General features: G+C 42.7%; 1 long non-coding RNA gene across 1 annotated transcript in view; it reads right to left on the bottom strand.

The window, feature by feature from the left end:
• Window positions 1-5435: 5435 nt before the first annotated feature.
• LOC119025923 overlaps window positions 5436-10000 on the bottom strand; it is a 25525-nt gene continuing 20960 nt past the window's right edge. The window contains exons 2-3 of the long non-coding RNA XR_005076964.1: window positions 7769-7860; window positions 5436-5589 (exon numbers count right to left, since the gene is read on the bottom strand). This is a non-coding gene — a long non-coding RNA (uncharacterized LOC119025923). The remainder of the gene's footprint in view (window positions 5590-7768; window positions 7861-10000) is intronic.

The following is a 10000-nucleotide window of genomic DNA, read 5'->3' as shown; positions in this document are numbered from 1 at the left end:
ACACGTGCTGTGCTCGCAGCAGGTAAAGGACGCGTTAAAACACCTGTCCGATGATGGACGCACACTTGTTGATGAGCCCATACGTACGGCAGCTGCACCAGATGGATGGGACGACCCGAGCGAACGTCACGTTTTCATCTTTAGAAACATAATGAGGTTTCAGTTCGAATTATCATCTGGCGCGATATCAGCCTCATTCATTAACAGCTAATCAAATTAATCAAACTGCCAGAAACTCTTCCTTCTTTTTGATGAAGCTCAGTAAATGTTTATTATTATTAACCAGTGTGTAGACACACACACACACACACACACACACACACACACACACACACACACACGTATATGTTCATATGTCCAAGACTCTTCACTGTAAATTGTGGAATCTAACTTGTGAATGAGGTTACCCAATCAGCTGTTGGGTAAATGTGGGTGTACAACAATGGTGAAAAGTAACTAAATACACTTACTCAAAGTAATGTACTTAATTACATTTTTTTTAAGTACTTGTACTTGTACTTCTACTTTATTTACCATTTCCTGGTACATATAATTCTACTACACTACAATTAAGAGGCAATACGCTCCACCTTTACCAACTGCAGCATTAAAGTAATGCAGCGATGAAATGTAACTAGGTACATTTACTTTACAACTTGTACTTTCCCTGAGTGTTTTCATTGTCTGCTACTTTATAGTTCCACCTCACTACAGTTCGGAGGCAAATTATGTACTTTTACTCAAATACATGTATTTGTCTTCTTTAGTTAATTTGCAGATAACCTGCCGCAAAATAGCCAAAGAAGTGCGTAATGGGAAATGTATTTATTTTAACGATAACTGGATAAAAACAGATAAAAGGCCAATCCATTGTATTCAGTATTTATACATGTAGATATGTATAATTTACTTTTATTTGTACTTTTCATACTTAAAGTACATTTAATACCGGGTACTGTCAGTCTTTTACTCAAGTACTGTTTGTATAAATTACCTTCACCTCTATCAAAGTAATATTTTAACCTGAGACATTTAATTGTACTCAGTTGTACCTTTTGGGTAGTTTTTCCAACACTGAGTTAATGTACAAATGTAACTATAACTCAATAATTTAGCTTTTGACTTTTTGTATATTAAGCGTATTTTTGAGCTGGTACTTTTGTACTTCTACTTCTAAAATGTTGAATGCATGAGTATTTTTACCCCGTGGTTTTGGTATTTTAAAAGCTGTGAGCGCTCCTTCCACATTAATACATACTATACTGTATATTTAATATAGGCTTCAGCTGTTTTTTTTAATTGGCATCGCTATTTCGGTCTTGAGCCAACAAGAGGTCAGAAGTGTGGCGTGTAATTTGTGGCTGTGGGCGAACTGCAAACATGACATGACATTTGTGTCTCGTGTTTCATTATAACTTACGTCTGCTGTGGCGGCTATTTCATTTACAGTTAAAAATAAGAACAGCAGCTCCTCAGCACCACTCAGCATTTTGCCTTCAGGCAGTTGGTACTGAAATGATTGACATATGTAGAACTGTCTCAGTCTGACTCATGCATATATATTTAAAAGATGAATATCAACTGCCAAAACAAGAGTATAAACTATTTTTGGGAATATATGTATTGATAAAGAATTACATCGACATGAGAGGTTTCTACTTATCGAGCTGGTCGTCAGAGGTGTTGAACCCAGACCTTTTTTTGCTGGAACGCTTGTTGTTTTGGAGTTGTTGTTTTTGCCGATTACAAGGCATAAGTACTTCAGTGATACTTCATCAGGTTGGAGTAATGTACACAAAGCAAGAGGATAATAAATCTGTCTCTGTCTGTCTCCCGATCCCTCCTCTGGCTCCCAACACAGAATGCAAACAGCTGTGTGTGATTGTGATGCTGATGTGTCTCCCCCGCATCCCCCTTTTCAGCCCTCACATGAACACACACGCACACACACACACACACACACACACACACACACACACACACACGACAAATCTGAATTTTGTCGTGGGTGGTGGATAAGAGAACCTCACCAAACAGAGGGGAGACAGAAGAGCATGACAGCAGACATGAGACAAGGAGGAGGAAGAGGAGGAAGAGGAGGAAGAGGAGGAAGGGGAGGGCAGAGGCAGGTCAGCTGAAGTGAGGGAAGATAGAAATGAAGGAAGGAAGCAAAATGGGGAGGGGATGGAGGGTGACCCTTATCTCCTGTAATACAACCGGGCTTCAGGGCACGCAGCCTGTTTGGACACAGCCTATCCTGAAATGATTGCCTCAGATTACACCTAAAGCCCACGTCAAGCTTCAGGATTGTTGAAATCCTGCTGAGGGCAGCGCAGACCGAGTGACAGATGACTTCAAATTTGAGTAATTCCCTGTTAAGAAGGCCAGTCAGTCTTTATTTACGTTGCCTAAAATCACAGACTTCTATTAAAGTCCATTACCCACAATGCAACCGAGACACCAACTGACATCATTGGAGGCAATTTATGAGATTACATGCAGCTTCCTGTGTAGTCAAAAAAGACTTAATACTACTTTATTAACATATGTATTAGTTCTCCCTGAGACCTTTAATGTGTAAAATTGATGGAGTTACCCTTTAAGTCTGAATGGTTGCAATAGATCTAGTTCAGAGCTCTCCATACAGCAGAGAAGGTGTGTGTTCACGTTACTGAGCCCCTTACAGTCCGCATGAAAGCGTTTTTCTATTCGGATGGCTGACAATGACGTACCTATATTTACAGTGAGGCTGAAATCTTAATGACACATATAAGTAAACATGACACAGTTCTGAAGTTTTGACAGGTCGCTGTTGTTCTTATGAAGTGAAAATGTCGTCAACCCTGCAGGCAACATAAACAAAGATCTATTATGTTCAGAGCTCAGGAAGTTAGATGACATTGTCAGGGATGACAGGCGCAACTTGACGAACTTGATTTAGATTTTTCTCAAGGGGAGACTAGAGACTATCTTTACCCACAGTGCTCTGTCAACACCACACCAGCAAGATACAAGTACATGACTTTTATTTAAACTGACAACAGACATTTTGTTTTTGCTTTAACTTGTCATCCTGAAGTTAATACTGAGTGCACAGTGTAATGGCTCTAAGCGAATGACACCATTCATGTATAGACTGGTTTCCAATAAAACCTCGCTTTCATCAGGCCATTGGGACTCGATTCTTCCCGCAAAAATGAAGGGCGCAGAATGGCACAAAGCAAGCACGTCTGCCATTGTGCAACCATGACAGCAAGAGGTCGACACCCCCAGGTAACAGTGGAACAACTGTGGAAACACTGCAGAAGAAGAAGAACCCACGCTGATGAAGGAGTCTGTTACCCCGCTGTTCTGTGTTTCCTCTCACCAGTGGGAGTTGAGACAGTTCATTCTTTCCACTAGAGCAGTTAGAAACAAAACCTGCCTACTTTTTTTTTAACACAACAGGGTATTTAATTCTGCCTTTTCATAGCACTAAGAATGGGGTTTCCAGTCAAAGTGAGATTATTACGATTGATCTTTTTAGCTTCATTCAGGAGCCAGGATGGTAGTATTAGCCATGCTGCTAACGCTGCCTTTGCAGCAGCGGCACCGACAGCGAGAAAAGCTACGCCGGCAGGTTTACACATATGTGTACGGAAGCGAGTGAACTGGAAGTCCAATTATTCCTATGGGAATCTCCGTGATATCCATTGTGCCTGCGAAAAACTCCTTCCCTCCGTAATATTTGGTCTGGAATTTGCTGTATGTAAAAAATGTGAACTTTTGTGGTGCATGTCGGAAAGACCATGTGGAATTGAGCTAAATTAGCTAACAGACTGCTATATGGCTAACTGTTCTTCTCTCTGTAGTGCTCCAACCTCATGTTCCACATGCTGGTGGGGTGAAAATAGACAGAATTAGCCTTTCACTCATGGCTAAACAGGTAGTTGCTATCCATCTGTAAAGAATGGCATTCCTTTTGTTGGTCACTAGGGGCATTATCTATATGGAACTAAGGATGGCAGTCAGACAGGAATGTGGAAACTAGCCCTGTGGGAAGATTTTATCTGTTTCAACTTTAAATTTATCGCACAGTTGAGTGTTAAACCCATGTTTTGCAGTGAAGGCACAACACTAGTTAAATGTGGACCACCTGTGTGACTCACACCACAGGTATTCTGACAAGTGAGAAGCTGGGCGGCAGTAAATTCATCCCATTTCAATTTCAGACTGTGTAGTCATTGTTCATTGTACAAATAATGAATGAATGGAGTTGTTTTCTTCATTTGATCTGTCATTCCACTGAAGTGGCCCCGCCCACATTAGATTAAATGTCGCACAGGAATAAGACCGCATGTAAATGAAGACTTCTGCCAATTATTCACATTGAGGAGAAAAAGACAAAGCTTCGCTGCGCACCACAAACTACGTAGGCCCCTAAACAAAACAACTGGACGTATGCCGTCATGGCAAGGTCACACTTTAAAGTCTCATTCACATGTCTTCATAAGGCCGAGAGCATAAAATAGCAGCCGATGCAAGATTTGGCGGGTTAGGAGGGCTGCTGAGCTGCTAATGAGAAGTGAATCTGTCTGACGGCCGTGATGTTGGTGCAGCTCAATCTGGTCTGTTGATTTAGGAGCTGTTTGTGTTATCTTTGGTTTATGGCCACGCAGTAAAGCCGAAGGTGTGGGGGTCAGTGCCTGTGTGTGTGTGTGTGTCAGTGTGTGTGTGTGACTTAGGTCAGTTCAGCCACCTGGCCTCTGGACAGCTGCTACAGAGACACATGCTGCTCAGAGCTCGTCCTACTGTACACACACAGAATCACACACACACACACACACATCCATCTTGCAAACATTCATTTATGCAGAGGCACAAGTTCACACAGAGCAGCACGCACGCACGCACGCACGCACACACACACACACACACACACACACACACACACACACACACACACACACAGAAGCATTTCAAATAGTTTATTACATCTATTTATTAATTAACCACATTAAACAAATCTGCGGTGGGTTTGTCTCCATCAGATCCATGGTGTTTGTGTGTGTGTGTGTGTGTGTGTTGACTGATAATCACATTATTAAAAACCAATGATGTTTGTGTTTGGACTGGCACTGTCAACACAGAGGCTGGTTACACAGCTGCAATGAGACACACACTCACACAGACAGAGGGATAAACACACAGCGCCACACCAAGACACACAAACAGCAGCATTACCAAAACAAAAAAAAAAACAAAAAAAAACAACCTCCTCCTCCCGTCTCAGATTCCATTCACTCCCTGCTGTCAGTTTCGAGCTGATGCGATCTATCCATGAAGTGTATGGAAACTGGATTGAGGCCCTGAGGTGTGTAGGTGGCTGGGCGTCTTTGTTGTGATGGGACTGAGAGGCTGCTGTCTGTCTCACACACCCCAGCCAGTCGCCAAAGCCCGAGGAGATGCTGAGAAGGTAAATGGGATCTCATGAAGGGACTGGTATGTTGGAAACACTCCACTCCTCTGCTGCTGCAGGAAGGTGTGTCTGGTTTCACATGGCAGGTGTGTCTGTGTGTCATGCAGGAAACAATTCATCACTACTGTCATCTGAAAGAAAGACAAACGTGACAAGGCTCGGCATTTAAGTGCATTTGTATTTAAAAAGCAGATGTTAATTAGTGATCACTTGAATATTAACTATTGGTATTCTACGCCCAGCTCATCAAAAGCAGTAGCCTGATCTGGACACAGCATTGGAGGCGGTGCCCCATCCAAGCCTATGAAAGCTGCCCAGTGGCGCTTGAAGACAAAAAAGCTCGACTGTGGTCAGTATGAAGATAACCAGATCTTCCGTGAATATACAGTTTTGCGCCCGGCTAACAGAGACACACGAAAGAACACCTTCTGAGTACAAGTTTCTGTCTTTTACTGAGTTAAGATGAGCCGAATCGCCCAGTTAAAGCAACATACCGTAGACCACATTTCTTTCAAACTTGACGTGAACTTTATAAAACTCATCAACGCAGTATTGGTTCATCTTTCCACAAACACCACTGATTTAATGGTCGGTTCAAGATGTGGGAGTAGCTCTACATGTTCTCCATCTCTGCTGATGTCCAACTTTTTGTCGCTTCACTCCCGCTTCGCAGCTCGTCCCAGTGATAGCCTTGGTCAGAGCCGCTGTAAAACACCACCATACTGTATCCCCTGTCATCAAACTGACCTCTGGCAGACTTGGAGGCTGTGTCCAGTCCGAGTTTGATTCTTGTTGATTCTTACGTCAGAGGGCCAGATCCAGTTGAGCTGCACCTTGCCTCCCATGGTTCCTGGTCCAGACAGATTCTTGTCAATAGCTCCGCAGCTAAGCTGAGCCATGATCTTATTAGCTAATAGTAGCTAGCTACAGCCAATGATAGCTAGGTGCAGCAGTTGTCGGTCATTCTGGTGATGCTGCCACCTATGTTTTTGAGCCTACTTTTAATTCTGGTTATGTTATGCAAATTAAGCCTTTAAGGGTGGACCTGCTCCCCGACCTGAGCTACACCCATCCCTGATACAGCATATTAAAATACACAATGAGGTCAAATCAAGTGGAAGTCTTTGTACCTGTGTGTCTACAAGCAGGTAGGTTAGTTTATCTGAATGTGTGTTTAGCAATGATAGAAGACGGCACCCAGCCAGACATGACAGTCTTGCATATTTCCCCACATGGCGCAACAATAACGTCTCAGCCGCTCTAATCCCTTTACACAATTACCCCTCGGTGTTTGTTGGTTTAAGCGCAGCTACTCTGACTGTGGCTTTTCCGTGGACGCGAACCAAAACAACTCAACCGCCGTTATCCTAAAATAGCCCATAAGTACAAGATAAACATGTGTGTGAAACTAATTGTGCGCTGTGCCGCGCGGGCTTGTCGAGGAGCATTGTTGTGACAACAGATTAAACATCTGTCTGAACCCAAATTGAGATTAGGAAGGAAATAGAATATATCCACATATATCCCTTGTCTGGCCAGATCGGGGAAGATGCAGCTCCAGGTGAGGATGAGAAAGTAGAAGAATAGATGACGGATAAAATGACAGTGGATGTTCTTCCCTTCTTCTCTGTCTTAAGAGTCTCTCTCAACATTCATTGTCTTAGATTCTTTTCTCTGCTTTCTTTTATAGTTTTTCCTGCATGCTGAATCAGAGAAAAGCCACATGGAGTTAATAAGTAGAGCCATAAAACTCTGCCGCTTTCACACACACACACACACACACACACACACTCACACACTCTCACACGCACACACACATTTTAGCAACATGCAGGACAAATATCATCTGTTTTTCACGCTGTGCATAATTCAGGAATTTGTCTGAGGATTTCTTCATACTTCTTTTGCTTTCTGGAGCCAATGAACAAAAAAACTAAACTAACAAAAGCAGGAGACAGAACGAGCGCCGCGCCTCACAAACACAATGAAACAAGGCCCCGGCTCGGTGTGAGAGTGCCGAGCAGCAGGAGAAGTGTGTGAATGAGTTATAGTTGGTTGTCAGCTGTGTTGAAGAAATGGGCATTAAACACTGACACAGTATATGATTCTCTGACAGGGGCAGGAATCTTGTTGCAGATGGGGCTTCAGAGGAGAGGGCTGATCTGTATCAGATGAAGTCCTGCATCCTGTGAGAATGGAGCGTACACAAATCTGGATTTTTTTCCGTCACTGCGATGAAATCGCCGTATATATACCCGCGGCACACTTGAATGTAAGCTGTCCTAATAAGTGAACAACTTCTACTCTCACATTTACTTTCCTCCGTAATGTTGTTTTTGACAACGATGTCTCAGGAAGAACCAGTGAAGTTCTCAGCTGCTCCAACAGTGGTGGCAAAACATCTAAATGAGAAATGTACATTCATTGCTTGTCTGAGACCATAAACTTGAGATTCCGATATACTTGCAGCAGACTAAGATAAGGAGTCAGAAGTTATTGTTATAAATTAATTCATGTTGTTATTCTAAAATATTTTACCCTGTGAGTGATCTGTATTTGTCTTTTTGCTGCTCATTACCAGGTGATTAATGACATAATCTTGAACACCTGTTAAAAAAATGAGTTACTAGTATTTACATTTTTGTACTATTGTAAGTGGTCTGTGATGACTGATGCCACCCTTTATTGATTATTATAGATGGCTGTACTGTAACCTTAGTAGCAGAAGACATGTAGACTTATGGCCAATTTAGCTGTGAAATGGTAATTCCACAAATTTCACATATAAAGTTTACTGTTTTTTGGGGGGAGTACTACTGCATATATGCAGCTAAACTATGCCTCCAGTGATGTCACTCAATGGCTAAGTTGCATTGTGGGTAATGTAGCCACAGGAAGAAGAATGGGGGATATAAAAGGTGATAACTCTGGTTCTGCTGTATCACTTGCTTTTAAACTGTCTGTAATGACTATTGACTCTTGAGCACACTTGACCAGTGGATGCCTGCATTACCCATAATGACACTTAGCCGCTGAGTGACATCACTGGAAGTAATTTATCAGATTACATGCAGCTTCTTCTGGAGCTACACAAGGTTTTATACACATTTTGTTTAAATTATTATACAATCATGCAGTAGCACACCCCAAGACCTAAACACACTTTAATTTGTATAATTCCACGAAACTGGCCCAGCGATGCTTGTTTCACCTTCCACATTTCAGACTGCTGTTAAAGCTGCTGTACGCGTTTTTCGAGGCAGCTCTGTTTGCTTTTTTCTTTTCTGCAAGTGTTTTTCATTGCTCAGCCTGTTTGGTAGTATCAGCCGTCATTGGGAGCGCTGGAATTGGTGCTCACCCTGTTCTGCCAATGCCTGGGGAGGTACCAGAACAAGAGGATCCTGCTCTCTTACTCGTTCACAAGCAGACAGGACCGCCTATGTATGGAGCCCTAATCGGATAAAGCGGGCAGAACATTTCCTTTTTCTTCATTTTAATCAGAAAAAGAACCCTTACAGCAAATTTGACATCTGTCAAGCCAAACCTGAGTATGCAGCTTTTGAGATTCGTGTCCATATATATTTGATTCAGGCTGAAATCGCTGCTGGGGTGAAGTGCTTGTGTAAAGAGAGCAACAAATGCTGCAAATGGTGAAACACTACAGATCTCTCAATGTCCTAACATACTTTTGCATGATATAAGTTTGTGTATAAGTCGTCTTGGCAACATCGATATTTTCATCCGTCTGACATTTACACGTGATATCTGCAAAACAGTAGGCTGTATAGAAAGGTATTTACACGGTACTTCAGCACTTGAAATGTAGTGGATCGTCAAGGTGATTCTCTATTCCTTCACGATCTGTCAGAGTTACTGTCGTAACCAATGTCTAATATGTGCAATCTAAATTACGATAAGATCACCTACCGGATGAATTACCTTCATCCATAACTGGGGACCACGGGAGAACAATGGCAAGTAACTATTCCGGTAGAGGAATTTAAGGCATGCAAGTAAATCTTTTGTGCCAACAGCCCTGTGAAGATGTGTTTCAGTGTTACACTATTGTACTGAAATCAAAGTTGGTTTCTGAGTTATCCCTCGAGTGAGGGTCAGCCCCATTCAACACTGAGGGGAGGCTGAAAAACGCCAGAAAAACAGAGAGCAATGTGTATGTGTGTGTGTGTGGAGAGAGTGGGATGGATGGAGGGCAAGAAAGTGGGAGGAGTGACAGCGAGGAGTTTGGGAAGAAAAAGTGAGGTTTGAGGAAAGGACAACGGGGCGGTGAGAGGAGGGAAAGAAAAATATGAAGGGTCCTTTCGGAGAGGAGGAGGAGGAGAGAGAGAGACGGAGGAGGCGAGCGAGTGAGAGGGAGGTGTGTAGAAAGAGGAGTGTGGGAAAAATCAATATGCTCTCTGGAGCGACTGGAAGAGACAATCAGTCCTGTCTGACCCTCGTCTCCCCTTGGTGTCAGCATGTGTGTGTATGTGTGTGTGCAAGTGCATGCGTGTGTGTGACTGTGTGTGTATATGTGTTTTAATT

This window comes from Acanthopagrus latus, chromosome 1 (assembly GCF_904848185.1).
Source record: "Acanthopagrus latus isolate v.2019 chromosome 1, fAcaLat1.1, whole genome shotgun sequence".
Classification (NCBI taxonomy): domain Eukaryota; kingdom Metazoa; phylum Chordata; class Actinopteri; order Spariformes; family Sparidae; genus Acanthopagrus; species Acanthopagrus latus.
The sequence above is the reverse complement of the archived record's forward strand: the minus strand, read 5'-3'. Positions and strand labels throughout refer to the sequence as shown.